This window comes from Bison bison, unplaced genomic scaffold, assembly GCF_000754665.1.
Source record: "Bison bison bison isolate TAMUID 2011002044 unplaced genomic scaffold, Bison_UMD1.0 scf7180017864181, whole genome shotgun sequence".
Classification (NCBI taxonomy): Eukaryota; Metazoa; Chordata; class Mammalia; order Artiodactyla; family Bovidae; genus Bison; species Bison bison.
This window is the reverse complement of record NW_011494753.1, coordinates 1,018,090-1,033,207: the sequence shown is the minus strand read 5'-3', so window position 1 is coordinate 1,033,207 and position 15,118 is coordinate 1,018,090. Positions and strand designations below refer to the sequence as shown.

General features: G+C 44.2%; 1 long non-coding RNA gene and 1 other non-coding gene across 2 annotated transcripts in view; one reads left to right on the top strand and one right to left on the bottom strand.

Moving 5' to 3' along the window:
• The window catches only part of LOC104990912, a 46,658-nt gene extending 32,118 nt beyond the window's left edge, over positions 1 to 14,540 (top strand). Inside the window, exons 2-3 of the long non-coding RNA XR_825552.1 lie at positions 13,017 to 13,179; positions 13,382 to 14,540. This is a non-coding gene — a long non-coding RNA (uncharacterized LOC104990912). The remainder of the gene's footprint in view (positions 1 to 13,016; positions 13,180 to 13,381) is intronic.
• Positions 8,900 to 8,971, bottom strand: TRNAC-ACA. The gene has a single exon. It is a non-coding gene; the product is annotated as a tRNA-Cys (tRNA).
• Positions 14,541 to 15,118: the final 578 nt, after the last annotated feature.

Here is a 15,118-nt window from a genome sequence, read left to right as displayed (position 1 = left end):
GTGAACTCCGGGAGTTGGTGATGGACAGGGAGGCCTGGTGTGCTGCGATTCATGGGGTAGCAAAGAGTCGGACACGACTGAGCAACTGATCTGATCTGATCTACTTAACCCTAATATCATACAATATTCAATCTATGTTCAATTTTCCCCAATTATGTCAAAGAAAATCATAACATATATATTAAGTACTCAGAAATAAGCAGAAAATAAGCATTTTCACATAGAGAAAATGGTGAAAGATGATCTATGAACATGTATGAGAGCCTGAGTACATTTGTCACAAGTAGAAAGACTCCATGCCATCAAGATGGCAGTTCATTACTAATTTATGAATTCATTGGATTGCCAGTCAACATCCCAGCAAAATGATTCTAACATATATGAGGAGCCAAGGGGCTTTTGAATAAAATTACAAGATGGAGGTCTTGGACTAGTATATATCAAGATGTACTATAAAGTTTTTATAATGGAATCGAAGACAGCATGTACTGGCACAAGGAGAAACAGTAAACAAATTTTAAAAGGATAGACAGCCCAGAAGTGTGTAGATGGAGGCTTAAGGTTGTGTTACAAATCACTGGGGAAAGGACAGACTAGTCAATACATGGGGATAAGATGATACTTTATCCATAGGGGGAGACATAGCTCTAAACTCCATATCAGATAACATGAAAATCAGTTTCAGATGGATGAAAATCTAAGAAAAACAGAATTTCAAACTTCTAGAAAATATATGTAGGAGAATATATCCAAGACATCAGGATAGGAAAGGATTTAAGAAGTCACAAATGAGACTTGCCTGGTGATCCAGTGGTTAAAGGTCCACACTTCCAATGCAGGGGACAAGAGTTCGATCCCTGGTTGGGGAACTAAGATCTCACATGCTGTATCCGTTTAGTTCAGTTGCTCAGTTGTGCCCGACTCATTGCGACCCCATGGACTGCAGCACGCCAGGCTTCCCTGTCCATCACCGACTCCAGGAGCTTGCCCAAACTCATGTCCATCGAGTCCTTTTCCAATGAGTCAGTTCTTTGCATCAGGTGGCCGAAGTATTTGAGTTTCAGCTTCAGCATCAGTCCTTCCAATGAATATTCAGGGATGATTTCCTTTCGGATGGACCTGATTGATCTCCTGCAGTCCAAGGGAATCTCAAGTGTTTTCTCCAACACCACAATTCAAAAGCATCAATTCTTTGGTGCTCAGCTTTCTTTATAGTCCAACTCTCATATCCATATCCATCATGTCCATCACATCACATCTCACATACTGTATAGCACGGCCTTAAAAAAAAGTTACAGAAAGTATAAATTATAAAGGAAAAGATGAATGAGGCTGACTATATTAAAATTTAAAACAATTTGAGCAAGTACAAATAAGATTCTCTGAACAAATTTAAAGGACAAGCCACAGATGAAGCGTGGGGAGATTTTGCAAAGCACAGGACCAATAAAGGAATGATATCTAAAATGAAGAAACAAACAAGGAAAAGAAAAGTAACCCAACAATTCAAAAAGAGAAAAATGAAATGGCCAGTAAATGTAAAAAATATACCCAATGTCATTAGAAATAAGGGGAATGCAAGTTAAATCCACAATGACATACATTCACGCCACCAGAACAGCAGTAATGCAAGTCTGACAACTCCAAGTCCTACAAAGGGTATGAATGGTAGCAGCTTCTAAAGAATGCTGGAGAAAGTGGGGATTGGAACAACCACTTTGGAGGAAAAATCGGCAATATACAAGGGGCTTCCCTGGTGGCTCAGAAGGTAAAGAATAGGCCTGCAGTGCGGGAAACCTGGGTTTAATCCCTGGGTTGGGAAGATCCCCTGGAGAAGGGCATGGCAACCCACTCCAGCATTCTTGCCTGGAGAATCCCATGGACAGAGACGGAGTCACAAAGAGTCGGACACTACTGAACAACTAAGCACAGCACAAGGGGTTTTCCAATTGCTCATTAGGTAAAGAATCTGCCTGCAATGCAGGGACACAGAAGATATGGGTTTGATCCCTGGGTTGGGAAGATCCCCTGGATTTGGAAATGGCAACCTACTCCAATATTCTGGCCTGAAAAATCCCATGGACAGAGACGCTTGGCAGGCTGCAGTCCAAAGGGTCACAGAGAGTCAGACACCACTGAGCTACTGAGCACAAGAAAGTTCAGTTCAGTTCAGTTCAGTCGCTCAGTCATGTCTGACTCTTTGCGACCCCATGAATCGCAGCACGCCAGGCCTCCCTGTCTATCACCAACTCCTGGAGTTCACTCAGACTCATGTCCATCGAGTCAGTGATGCCATCCAGCCATCTCATCCTCTGTCGTCCCCTTCTCCTCCTGCCCCCAATCCTTCCCAGCATCAGAGTCTTTTTAGAGATAGTCTAATTATAGGACTAAAGAATTGCAGTCCAGTTAACACCCCGTAACTTCACTTTCACTTTTCACTTTCATGCATTGGAGAGGGAAATGGCAACCCACTCCAGGGTTCTTGCCTGGAGAATCCCAGGGACAGAGGAGCCTAGTGGGCTGCCGTCTATGGGGTCGCAAGAGTCGGACATGACTGAAGTGACTTAGCAGCAGCAGCAGCAAAAAAAAAAAAAAAAAACCTGGCCTAATGGTATATGCATAAGAAAGTTCACTGAAACATTATTTTCATCATTAAAAATTTGAAATAATAAAGTGTTCATCATTTGGAGGGGAAATGAACAAATCGTGGTCCAACCACAGAATTCTATGCAACAGAGAAAAGGTATGAACTAGCATGTATCAATATAGGAAATGAAAAGTATGAGTGGCTCAGTCATGTCTGACTCCTTGTGACCCCGGGGACTGTAGCTCTCCAGACTCCCTTGTCCATGGGATTTTCCAGGCAAGAATACTGAAATGGGTTGCTATTTTCTTCTCCAGGGTGTCTTCCCAACCCAAGGATAGAACCCAGGTCTCCTGCATTGCAGGCAGATTCCTTACTGTCTGAGCCACCACGGAAACCCCAGTAAGAGCAGACCATTGCAATTTTATGTCACTGAAGTTGAATATTTACATAATATGGACAATTTCTTCCTGCAGAAAATTGTTTCCCTAATTGCTATAAGAAGAAGAAAAAAATCTAAATACGCCAACATCCATTAAAAAATTGAAAGAGAGGCTTCCTCAGTGGTCTCGTGGTTAAGAATCCCCATGTCAATGCAGAGGACATGGGTTTGATTCCTGGTTTGGCAAGATTCCCATAAGCCCCTGCACCACAACTACTGAAGCTTTTGTGCTCTAGAGTCTGTGCTCCACGAAAAGAAGCCACTGCAATCTGCAACTAGAGAGTAGCCCCTGCTTGCTTCAATTAGAGAAAGCCTGCATGCAGCAACGAAGACCCAGCACAGCCAACATAAATAAACATTTTTTTTTTTTAATTGAAAAGTATTCTTCATCACACATTTCCAAAAAAGATCACACAAGTTGAGTTCAAAAAACTTCTAAGGAACAGATATGAACTCCTGGAGACAGAATTATACAGAAATCTTCCTTTTGTGCTTAGAAATTAGCATAACCTTGATACAAAAATCTAACAGAATAGCACACAAAAGAATCAATAGATCCATTTTACTTAGTCATGGTAGTAATATCCCCTAGATAAAATATTAATATTTTAATCCAGAAGTGTTTTAAAAATAGTATACCAAGTAGAATTTATTCCAGGATGTAAATTTGGTTCAACATTAAGGTATTTATTCATAGACAGTGAAAAATCCACATGTTCATCTAGAAAGGGAAGTCCCATGAAAATTGTTAGAATACTAGAATTAATAGGAACAGCTAGCATTTATTCAGCATTTACTAGGTGCCAGTTTCTGTGTTGAGAATTTCCCATGTTTTATTTAATCCTCACAATAATCCTATCATCCCCTTTTTTTCTATGTAAGCGAATTAAAACTTAGAGAAATAAAACTTGCTTAACTTGGTGGAAATCACTTACCAGGAACCAATAGCCAACACCGTAGTCTTTTTTTTTAAGTTTTTATTTTGTATGGCAGTGTAGCTGATTAACCATGTTGTGATAGTTTCAGGTTCACAGCAAAGGGACTCAGCCATGGGTATACATGTATCCATTCTCCCCCCCTCCCGCCCAAATTCCCTTCCCATCCAGACTGCCACATAACACTGAGCAGAGTTCCCTGTGCTATACAGTAGGTCCTTGTTGATTATCCATTTTAAATACAGTAGTGAGCAAATACCATAATCATTGAAATAGGACTCCAACCCCTTGCCTGCTTGAATCTCCAGCAGCCCTCATCTTTGGCAGTTTTGTCTCAATTTCCTAGATTTTTCTTTTTAGAGCTGTGTTGCTTTGCAGTCCATAGTAAGACAGAGGCCCAGCTTATCACTGGCACAGACAAAAAACACAGGATGAATTTTCTGCCTCTGGTCCTGGCACTCGCACCTACCTTCTGTCATTGGAAGGAATTCAGGAAAACCAGAGATGTTTGTTGGAGAGATCATGGAAAGTGTCACATCACTGTCCTCTCCAGCAACCAGCATTCCCACGGAGGTCTGGTGGTTAAGACTCTACGCTTCCACTACAAGGGGCATGAGTTTGATCCTTGGTTGGGGAACTAAGATCCCACATGCTGCATGGTATGGTCAAAAAAAAGAAAGAAGAGTGCTGGTCCTATAAAGGGATCATTAGTCCCATCATTTGCCCTCTCTAAGCCTGTCTCCCTAACTCTAAAATAATGGCTCTAGGTTGGATGATGTCCAAGTTCATTGCTTCTGACTTTACACTGAAAGACTGATTACCCAAAACAAGGCTCAAATTACTTTTGAGAATTGCAGCATAGGAAATGTCAGCTTGTTGGCCCCCCTGCTGCTAGATAACACTTGTAAAATTTGTAAGAAGTAAGTGAGAACATCTCAACTCATGGCTGGAAATGAATTATGTTCTTCAGAAGAGAAACATCTCTTGCCAGTTTGCAAAACTTTGGGCTCTTGCTAGTTTACCCTTCAAATGCAGGAAGGCAATTTGTGGAGCTCTGCAGAGGGGATTTGCGTGAATTTGGGGGAAATACTGTCAACAGAAAGTGTTCTCTTTTGCCATATGTGTGACACAAGTAGAGGCAGAAAACATATGTGCCGTGCAGTTTACGGAGCCCCAGCCCTCTCAAACAGGATGACGGTCTTCAAAGTTTTCTATCGCTAGAGGAGATACAGACAGACATTTTTTAAATGTCATGTTGGTTCTGTGTGGCAGAATATTCAAAGAGGTGGAACTCTGACATTTCTTTCTGTGAGATAAACTGCTGATGCACAGATCTAGAGAAATGCTGGGAGAGGCGGGCGTATTTGCATGAGTCGTCTGAGAGCCTCATGAATGGATACTGATTGAGACTCTAACCCTTTGCCCCTGAGATTCACATTCTGGAAATCTGCCTCAGTAGCTCACGCCTTGCCTAAACAGTATCTGGAGGGAGGAAAGAGCAACACAGCCTCTAGAATAAAGTCATCATGAGGATAAAAACATTAGACTTTGGGGCAGGTCCTTGCCTGGAATTAGGGGTCTCTTAAGAAAGGAATGGGTTGGTTTTTGTTTTTTTATTTTTATTTTTTAATTGGATAATAATTGTTATGTTGGTTTCCGTTGTGCAAGAGGAATGCTTTTTTTTTTTGCGTTTGCTTTTCTTTTAAATTTGGATGGTAATTGTTCTGTTGGTTTCTGCAATACCAACAAAGTGAATCAGCCATAGGTATACACATATCCCCTCCCTCTTGAAGGGGAAGGAGAGAGTGGGATGAATTGAGAGAGTAGCATTTTAGTATTTATTTGGCTGCATCAGATCTTAGTTGAGGCACATGGGATCTTCGTTATGGTGCTTGGGTCCTCTAGTTGTGGCACATGAGCTTAGCTGCCCCAAGCCATGTAGGATCTTAGTTCCCCAACCAGGGATTAAACCTGCATCCCCTGCATTGCAAGGTGGATTCTTAACCACTGGACCAGAAGGGAAGTCCCAGGAGAGGAGTGGTTTGAACCTCTGGGGCTGTGGATCCTGGGATGGGTGGCAATCAGCCATCCTGGAGGTTAACTAGAGGCCCAGGAATATGGTTGGTGTATAGCAGCAAAGCGAAGAATCTAGGTCTCTTCCCAGGGTCTCTTGACAGAGCTTTTGGGAAGGCTGGAAGAGCCCACACCTGGGAGAACCACCCATGCTGTAAAGTAAAAACTTCCTAGCTGTTAATATCAACCATCTTCCCCAGGTGATGTGGCATCCTTCGGATACTAAGAGGACACTCCATCTGGAAGGCATGAGCCAACTCGCCCTTTGGTCATAAATAAGCACCTTCGGGACTTCTTAGTCCCAGGAAATGTATTCAAACTTGGTGACATTGGAGCTTGAGCTGTTCAGTAGAAATATTGGCAAGGAATGTGTTCTTGTTGTTTTGTAATCTCAGAGTGGCAAAGGGGAGCACAGATGTGCGAGAGGAGAGGAATCCTAATGGTGGCTCCCAGGCTGTCCCCAGTTCTCAGAACAAAGAGGGGTGCCCTTCCGCCCAGGGGCACTGCAGGTAGACCAGATGGCCTGGAGGACTTTGTGCAGCTTCACGGACTTGGCCCTGGTCTGGTTGCTGTATGCCAGCCCAACTTGGATTGTAGACCAGGATGCCCTGGAGGACTTTGTGCAGCTTCACGGACTTGGCCCTGGTCTGGCTGCTGTACGCCAGCCCAACTTGGATTGCTTAGACCCTCTTGACAAACACCTCATGGAGATTGCTTAATTTTATGTTCCAGTACATTTTTAGTCCATTTTGACCATTTACATTCTAGAAAACATCCATATCATTGAGTTTTTCAAATGTACTGATGGGTTTTACACAGCACCACCCCTTATGTTTTTGATCTCCTTAGTATCCGTGGTTATAGCCTCTTTCTCACTCCTGTTGTTGTTCAGTCGCTCAGTCGTGTCTGACTCTTGGTGACTCCGTGAACTGCAGCACGCCAGGCTTCTCTGTCCTTCACCATCTCCCAGAGTTTGCTCAAACTCACGCTGATTGAGTCAGTGATACCATCCAACCATCTCATCCTCCGCCCCCTTCATCTCCTGCCCTCAATCTTTCCCAGCGTCTGGTTCTTTTCCAGTCAGTTGGCTCTTCTCATTCTTAAAGGTGTATACTTGTCTTTCCTCTTTCTTTCTAGATTAATTTTGCCAGAGGTTTATCCAGGTTCAAACTATTATAAAGACCTTTCTCTGTGGTTTATTTTTAATTCTACTGGTGCTCTGTTTTGTGAATTGTTAAATTCTGCTTTTAATTCTTATTTCATCTTCCAGATTTCCTTGATGCTGTTTTTATAATGGTCTCAGTTTATTTCTTCTTTCCCTGCATTTAATTCTTCTTGTTCAATCATGAAAGCTATGGTTTTGGCCCTGAATATAATAAACAGATGTCACTCACCTCACTCCATAACTTCTAATATGTAGAATACTCATTAGAGTGATTTTCTAAATATTCTGTAATTATGCTTAATTTTCTCATTAGCTCAATCATTATTTTTTAACGTTATTAAAATCAAATAGCTTGTTGCTCTGTTAGTTTGTTTAATCTTTTGTGGTCAGAAAATATAGCCTGTAAAATTTCTACTTTTTAAAATGTATAGATGTTTTCTTTGTAAATAAACACCAAATCAATTTTTGTAACTATTCTGTAAACATTTAAAATCAGTGTATATTCCCTATAGGCAATAAAAATGTCTATTCAGCTAACTAATTTAATAGTCAATTATTTTATATCATTCTCCTAGTGTTATCTTTAAATGTTCAAACATGTATCTTAATCTACACTGTTCTATCAGTATTAAACTAAAATTTACATTAAATTATTGAATTAATTAAAATTATTAAAATATTTACACTACCCAAATGATATAAAAATTTTATTACATTTTGATTTAGTTCCACCTTCCCTCTACTAGTTTTTATTGAAATAATGCAGAATTTTAGATACAAGTTATCTTTATGAAGTTTTTCTGTTATGTAACTTTTATTTTTTTAATTCTTTTTTTAACATTTACATTGTTTTATAGCTATATTTGGGCTTCCCAGGTGGCTCAGTGGTAAAGAATCCACCTGCCAATGCAGAAGACACAGGTTCCATCCCTGGGTGGGGAAGATCCCCTGGAGAAGGAAATGGCAGCTCACTCCAGTATTCTTACCTGGAAGATCCTATGGACAGAGGAGCCTGGTGAGCTATAGTCCATAAGGTCACAAAAGACTGGGATACAATTTAGGACTCAGTTCAGTTCAGTTAGTTGCTCAGTCGTGTCCAGCTCTTTGCGATCCAATGGACTGCAGCACGCCAGGCCTCCCTGTCCATCATCTACTCCGGGAGTTTACTCAAACTCATGTCCATTGAGTCAGTGATGCCAGCCAGCCATCTCATCCTCTGTCATCCCCTTCTCCTCCCGCCCTCAATCTTTCCCAGCATCAGGGTCTTTTCAAATGAGTCAGCTCTTCGCATCAGGTGGCCAAAGGATTGGAGTTACAGCTTTAACATCAGTCCTTCCAATGAACATTCAGGACTGATTTCTTTTAGGATGGACTGGTTGGATCTCCTTGCAGTCCAGGGGACTCTCAAGAGTCTTCTCCAACACCACGGTTCAAAAGCATCAGTTCTTCGGCGCTCAGCTTTCTTTATAGTCCAACTCTTACATCCATACATGACTACTGGAAAAACCATAGTCTTGACTAGACTGACCTTTGTTGGCACAGTAATGTCTTTGCTTTTTAATATGCTGTCTGAGTGAAGTCGCTCAGTCATGTCCGACTCTTTGAGACCCCATGGACTGTAGCCTACAACACTCCTCCGTCCATGGGATTTTCCAGGCAAGAGTACTGGAGTGGGTTGCCATTTCCTTCTCCAGAGGATCTTCCCAACCCAGGGATCGAACCTGGGTCTCCTGCATTGTAAGCAGATGCTTTACCATCTGAGCCACCAGGGAAGTCTATGCTGTCTAGGTTGGTCATACTTTCCTTCCAAGGAGTAAGCGTCTTTTTATTTCATAAAAAATTTAGGACTAACAAGCAACGTATACACTTTAACAATGTAGCGTTATCTTTTTTTTTTTAACCTGCTCCTCATAACCAGTAGAAAGCTAGTGCCCTTTTTGGCACTATTCAATTTACTGCCTTTCAGAAATGAAGATTTCTTTTTGAGAATCATCTAGAGTCACTAGAAAGTCGTGTTTTCTATTTGACAGTGATTCTATAAGGAACAGAAGTTCACTAAGGTTACCACAAATAACGGATCTTTTAGTGTAAGGACAAGAAGAGCCTTGATCCTTTTCTCCTCTCATTGCCTCTCATGGTCTCTTAGTGATGCCCTTCCTCTGACTGTTCTTGTCATTTTTCCACCACCAAGGCTATGACTGCCACACCTGGTGGATCAGCAGACTGGGAAGGGCACCGGACTTTCTTCTTTTATTTTTTCTGCCATACCACACCACATGCAGAACTTCCCCAGTCAGGGATCAAACCTGTGCCCCCTGCATTGGAAGAACAGAGGCTTAACCGTTGGACCACCAGGGAAGTCCCATGCCTCAGATCTTGATGTTACAGTGTCAGCAAGACTGCTGATGAAACCCTCCATATCTTTGTGCAGTTTCTTTCCCCTCCCTATATGGCTACTTTTGTCCATGGAATTCTCCAGGCAAGGATACTGGAGTGGGTACCCATTCCCTTTTCCAGGGGATCTTCCCGACCTCGGGATCAAACCCAGGTCTCCTGCACTGCAGGCAGATTCTTACCATCTGAGCCACCTGGGAAGCCCTGTCTGACTGCAAAAGTGCCCAAAGCTGGTATACTCTTGTTCCACCTTCATTTTAGTTTTCGTTTCCCTTCTAAGATGCATTTTTCCAACAGCCTCCCAGTGAGTCACTTCTTCTCTAGTAGCTGGACAGTGTGTTCTTGTGCACCTTTGACTGATTTGTTTGCATTTTTCCATACCTGGGGAAATAGAACAAAAATAGCCAATGTTTTTTATAAATCAAATGTAAGAATCAAAATATTTAAATATTAGAAAATAACATTCTCTCCACAATATTGCATGAAGTCCATCCCCTCCATGTATCTTTCCAGCCCTAGTAGTAGTTATGGTATGTATTTATGGATATACCATTTTATTAATATTTAAATTTCACCAAGAGTTCAAGTATATGCTAGCTTTATGTTCAGATTTTGAAATGAAGATAAAATGAACAAACAGCTTAAGGGTGCAGTGTGTTTAACACTGCACAATATATTCACTTGGGATTCTCAGGTGGCTCAGTGGTAAAGAATCCGCCTTCCAATGTAGGAGACTCAGGACACATGGGTTTGATCCCTGGGTCAGAAACATCCCCTGGAGGATGAAATGGCAACTCACTCTCGTATTCTTACCTGGAGAATCCCATGAACGAGGAGCCTGGAGGGCTACAGTCCATGGAGTCCCGAAAAAGTCAGACACGACTGAACACACATTCCCAGTATATTTAGCAACTAGACGATGTAGGGGGTGGTTAACTGTCTACTTACGAACACAAGTATAGGGACAAGGCCTGCCAGTGGAGGAAATACCCACCATTCAGGTCTGAACAGAGGTCCTTGGTTGCTGGCAGAGTCTCCCCTCAACTTCAAACTTGAGACAAACCACAGAACATACAAAACTTGATTGAGACATACCACTCAGTATACCAAAATTGACTTCAGAACAGTAACAGGATAGATTGGGCAGAGCCAGTTCGGGTTGTGGGGCCCAGTCTGAAGCGAGCAGGGTTGCCCAGAGGCTGGAAAGGTGGCAGCTGAAGCCTAGAATAGGGAGACGAGAGCAGCCGTCTTCTAAAAATCGCTGATTTCCAAACAAATTCCTAAGTTGTTTTTGGTCTTAATCATCTCTTAGCACAGACTCATCATCTCCCTCTGGCAAGCCTGTTAACTGCTCTGATGAAGGAGTGGGGCCACCAAGTGCACTCCCACAGGACAACACAATCAGGTCGGGTTATGACACTGGGCCTCTTCTGTGTCCTGAGCAAACGCCTTCCACTTAACCCATCTGTCATCTGGGGAAGTGATTCTGATGGGTCACCTTTCATAATGACTCTGCCACTATTTATAGAACCAACAGATTACTGCACGTGATCAGCTCTGGTCTTTGTTACCTGATTGAATTCACACTGTCGATACAGCCGGTTGTTTAGCCCCGAAGTAATAAGTGATGTGCTTTTTCAGTCTCCTTGCCTTCCTACCGTTAGTGTCCGGAGGGCAGAAGCTAAGCAAGTTTGCATCTTCTCTGGCATTTCCTGTGAACCCACAAGGCAGGGGCCTGTCCTGGGTCCAGGTTGGTAGTGGCCCTTGGTCAGTCTTGCACCCTGCCCTTGAGAAACTGACATGCTGCTCTGACTGCATTCTGTACCCCCAAATCCATATGCTGAAGTCCTGACACTCAACAGGATTGTAGTTGGAGATCAGGCATTTAGGAGAGTACGTGCTCAGTCTCATGTCCAACTCTTTGCAACCCCATGGACTGCAGCCCACCGGGCTCCTCTGTCTTTGGGTTCTCCAGGCAAGAATACTGGAGTGGGTTGCCATGCCCTCCTCCAGGGGATCATCCCTACTCAGGAATCGAATCCATGTCTCCTGCATTTCCTGCATTGGATTCATTACCACTAGCGCCACCTGGGAAGCCCCCATTTGGATCTGCTACACCCAAACCCTAAAACTGCTTGCTTTCACAATTGTGCCAGGTCAGCCCACCAGCTGTTCCCTTCAGGGTTGCTCACTGGCCCAGATCAGAAACCCTGACTCGGGAGCAAGTTCCCCTCCAGCCACCCTGAGAAGGTGGCAGATGGAGTGTCTGGCCTGTGCAGGCTCCATGCTGAAGGACAGTTACATTCTGCTGGGGACCACTGAGCTGACCTCTGGGAAGGCCGGCCCCTCAGCTCCCAGGGAACGGCAGCTGGGTTCAGCTGTATCACTGCTGGGCGTCAGGTCCTCACTGGGAAGCGGGGCTGGAAGGGATGTGTGTCCGCCCTGTAATTAACGTTAATCAACGCACACCATCTGGAGGGTGGAAGAATCTGTTCTTTGCATCCACGCTCTTGGCTTTCATCCCAGCTTAAGGATCCAGAAAATGCCGATAACCTTCCTCTGGGGCACGTTGCCAGGTTATAGGGCCCAGTTCTGGCCCCAGACAAGACAGGGGAGAATCACCAATTTTTCCAAGGTCTGACTTTTATAATTGGTGTGGGGTCTCTGATATTAACTTAGGGCAGACACTGAGCTGAGGATTTCAGTCTGTGTTTGAGAGGCCAGACTGAGTCCAGCTGTGAAACACAGCCCTAAAGCCACTGAACTGTTCACCTCACCATGGTCACTTTGGTAAATTTTATAATATGTATACAACAATTTTTTACAGTTGTATTTTTATTTTACCTTTAATTTTTATTGGAATATAGTTCTACAATGTTGTGTTAGTTTCTGCTATACAGCTAAGAGAATCAGACTTACATATACATATATCCCCTCTGTTCTGTATTTCCTTCCCATTCAGGTCACCACGGAGCATTGAGTAGAGTTCCCTGTGCTGTACAGTAGGTTCTCAGTAGTTATCTATTTTATACACAGTATCAATAGTGTATGTATGTCAATCCCAATCTTCCAGTTCATCCCAATGGTTTCATGAGCACAGTTTCAGTTTTGCAAGTTGAAGAGAGCTCTGGAGACGGATGGTGGTGATGGCTGCACAACGATTTGAACGTCCTAAAGCCACCAAACTGTGCACTTAACCATGGTCACCATGGTAAATTTTATGTTATGTCTATTTTATCACAATTTTTAATGTTATATTTTTTAAAAGAGAGAAGGAAAGGAAAAAAGCTTTGGTGTAAAGTGTGACTGCTCCCACCACGATGCCCAGGCAGGAACTCTCCAGGCCAGACTTTTCTGCCAGTCCAGCTCAAGTCTGGGTGTCATGGGAAGTAACCAGCCTTGTTCTGTCATATTCTGTTTCAGCTGCTGCCAGTTTGGGTCCCTGCTTTCTAAAGGAAAGGCCACTGCTCTCTCTGGCTTCCAGCTGTGATGTCTGGTCACCCCCGCCTCCCTCCTGAAGCAGCCGCACCCAGGGTGCATGCCCACCCAGTGGCCCTTATGAAGTGGTGATCACTCTGACCAGCAGGTGAGTGCCCTCTGGGAAGAGACCTCAGTGGGCATCTGAAAACGAGGTCTCAGCTCTCACGTGCAGGAGGGAAGGGGAAGGAGCCAACTTCCACTCCAGGGGGGCATATAAGAACCCAGGGTTGTGCTCTGCCCCCACCCCTACCCCCACCGCAGGCAAGTGGGCATGACCCTCTGATCTGCACTGCCCTGGCTTTCTGCAGGGGTGGAAGATGGTACCAGTCAACCCTGTGCCGGAGGAGGAGCCAGAAGCTGCCACTGAGAGATGGAGGACCCCACGCCTGAGCCTGTCTACGTGGACGTGGACAAAGGACTGACCTTGGCCTGCTTCGTCTTCCTCTGCCTGTTCCTTGTCGTGATGATCATCCGCTGTGCCAAGGTCATCATGGACCCTTACAGCGCCATCCCCACGTCCACCTGGGAGGAGCAGCACCTGGACGACTGAGGCGCGGGCGGGCAGAGGCAGTGGGGAGGGACCGAGACCCTGGTGCTCTCTGGACGAGGTTGCCCCGGGACACACCTCCGTCCCCTGGCCACCAGCCTGCTAGCGCCTGGGGGCAGGCGGGAACAGATTCGGCTACTAGGGGTGGAGGTGGCTCAACTTAGCCTTGTCCACTCCCACACGAGCAGCAGGTTGAGATGCGTGGGATGCTGTGGGCGGTGCCATGGCCAGCCAGTCTGGGGATGAGAGGTCTGCGAGTCAGTAGGCCCGGGTTCCAGGCTGGGGACTCAGTGTGAGACTATGGGCGGTCACCTTCCCTGGCTCCCAAACCCCATTTGGCATTGGATACAGGACATATCATATAACAGTGGTCCAGTTTTGAGGAGACCCTTGCCCTGATCATGCCAAGAAGCACATGTACTAGCCCCAGGGTTGCACAGCACAGACATCCACCTGAAACCCAGCCCCTTCCCAATGGCCTGGCAGTGGAGCCAGGGTGGTGACCCAGGGAAGCAGATGGATTCAAATTCACAAAAGGCACAGGGGCTGCTTCCCAGCAATATTTTTTTAAACTAAAATATAGAAGGGTATATTTTTTCCTGTTATAAATGAAATGTGTATTTTAGAAGTTTGGAAAAATACAGAAAAATAATAGAAGGAAAAGGGGAAAATAATACTTATAATTCCACTTCCCCAAAGCCGCCATCTTGATATATTTTCTCTCAGTATTTTTACATATATTTTTCAATAGTCAAACTGTGTGCATGGTGTTGCATCACTTCATGTTAGAGCATGAACACTTTCTCATGTCATCAAACTCTTCAGTTCAGTTCAGTTCAGTTCAGTTGCTCAGTCACGTCCGACTCTTTGTGACCCCATGAACCACAGCACGCCAGGCCTCCCTGTCCATCACCAACTCCCGGAGTCTACCCACATCCATGTCCATCGAGTCGGTGATGCCATCCAGCCATCTCATCCTCTATCATCGCCTTCTCCTCTTGCCCTCAATTTTTCCCAGCATCACAGTCTTTTCAAATGAGTCAGTTCTTCGCATCAGGTGGCCAAAATATTGGAGTTTCAGCTTCAACATCAGTCCTTCCAGTGAACACCCAAGACTTATCTCCTTTGGGCTGTACTAGTTGGATCTCCTTGCAGTCCAAGAGACTCTCAAGAGTCTTCTCCAACATCACAGTTAGAAAGCATCAATTCTTCGGTGCTCAGCTTTCTTTATAGTCCAACTCTCACATCCATACATGACTACTGGAAAAACCACAGGTTTGACTAGACAGACACTTGTTGGCAAAGGAATGTCTTTGTTTTTTAATATGCTATCTAGATTGGTCATAACTTTTCTAAGGAGCCAGTGTCTTTTAATTTCATGGCTGCAGTCACCATCTGTAGTGATTTTGGAGCCCCCCCAAATGAAGTGTGTCACTGTTTCCACTGTTTCCCCATCTATTTGCCATGAAGTGATGGGACCAGATGCCATGACCTTAGT